The sequence below is a fragment of the Nanorana parkeri genome, unplaced genomic scaffold (assembly GCF_000935625.1).
Source record: "Nanorana parkeri isolate BGI_ZX_2015 unplaced genomic scaffold, ASM93562v1 scaffold2240, whole genome shotgun sequence".
In the NCBI taxonomy this organism is placed as follows: Eukaryota; Metazoa; Chordata; class Amphibia; order Anura; family Dicroglossidae; genus Nanorana; species Nanorana parkeri.
The window spans coordinates 180,789-182,715 of NW_017308508.1; positions in this window are offsets into that span (position 1 = coordinate 180,789).

Below are 1,927 nucleotides of genomic sequence, written 5' to 3' on the forward strand. Positions count from 1 at the left end.
GCGGGGTGGGGGTCGGCCACCAGATATATACTTTTGGCTCATCATATTTCTTCCAATCGGTCCAATCCGTCATATATGATGATGATGATGATTATTAAATGGATACATTTATTTGTATTTGGGCCTCGGGATGTCTTACCATAGGACGGAGTGAGCAGAAGTTGAGGATCGCCGATGATTGACAGTTAAAGTTTTCCTTCATCCTTCGGACGTGCGAATGTGTATCAGCGTCCTTCTGATCGGCGCACAAGACTGAGATATACAGTATGGTCTTTATACATTTTGTTGTTGTTTTAATAGTACAATAAACACTTTTACATCCATAAATACATATGTAACCACTTGAAGTCCGCGGTGTTACACCCCCTTCCTGTCCCGGCCATTTTTCAGCGTTTGCCGCTGCGGTACTTTGACTGACATTTATCCCGTCATTGAACGCTGCACTGAAATGAATTTTAAACCAGGGGAAACTGGGGAATCTCTATAGTTCTACATAGTCCTAGGCCTGGTCCTGTCCTTCCCATGGACCAGCCTATGTTTTAGAATCAGTCTCCCTCCGGAGACTCTGCATACAGTCTTAGACTTCTGCTCTCCTGTACTGAACTCCTCCTTTCCCCTCTCGGGCGCCCCCTATAAATCAACTCTCCTGAGACACAGAGTCTCCCCAGGCCAGAGCTACATCTATCTCCAGGGCCCCAGGGGGGCATCTAGTGGCCATTGGCCGTACTGCACCTACCTACAAGCGCTTTTCACTCACCTCATAGTTCTAGCCGACCTGTGACAATGAGACTGTCACAGGTCGGCTCAGTAGATCGGGAGGTGAGGGAAGGGCGGGTACAGATGGCTCTGCCTCTAGATAGGCAGAGCCAGCTGTCAGTCACGCAGCTGGGCGGATTCGACGTCTAAGTCGGGATCCGCTCCGGCTGCGGCGTCTCAGTGTACCGCGAGCTGTAGCTCCCTATATACTGAGCTTAGGGTGAGGGGAGGACGCTAGTTTGTGTCCTCCCGTTACCCTAAGGAGAACTATGGGGAAAGCCCCGACCCCCGTAGTTCTCCTTTAAATTATGAAACCTTTAATAATACCCAATTTTTTGCGTAAAATATAAAAGTCGGGTAAATAGCCTTAAAATTGCGCGCCAACCTCAAAAAACGACAATACCCAAAATTGGCCATAGGCGACGCTTTACAAGCTTTTACCGCTCCTCAGTTTAGTGTTATCAGTGATTGATGGCCCTAAAATGATTGCTCTCACTGCGACGTTTGCGGCGATCTGTAACGCATGTAGCACAATTGTCGTTTTCGCGCGGTGGCGCGCCCGGCCTGTATTTACATTTATAGGTGCGTAAACGTGGGGGGCGGGGGACTTTTTTTTTTACACTTAATGTTATTGCTATCACATAGGGGGATGACAATACCTCTATGTCAGGGATGTCCAAACTGCGGCCCTCCGGCTGTGGTGGAACTACGAATCCCATGAGGCATTGCAAGATTCTCACAGCCACAGACATGACTCCCGGAGAGAGATGCTTCATGGGATTTGTAGTTTCACCCACAGCTGGAGGGCTGCAGTTTGGACATCCCTGCCCTATGCTATAGCACAGGCACACTGACAGGTCCTCTTTATGGAGACATTAGGGGTCTCTAAGACCCCTAATGTCACCTGGGGACCCCCAAAGAAGCTGATGAAGCCGAGATCTGCTTCTCCAGCTTCTTCTCTCTGGATACAGCAGCCAGATGACTGACAGGTGAATGCGGATGTATTACATATCACTTCCGCATTCACAGCACGGAGGGAGATCAGCAAGGAGGAGGCTGCTGACCTCCCTCCCATCTTACCTCCTGACACCCTCCCCGAGCCGGTCCGGGGCCGCAGATGGGGCAGCGGAGCCCAGGATTGAAGGTAAGGGTGCAGTAGGGGAGGGGCGGG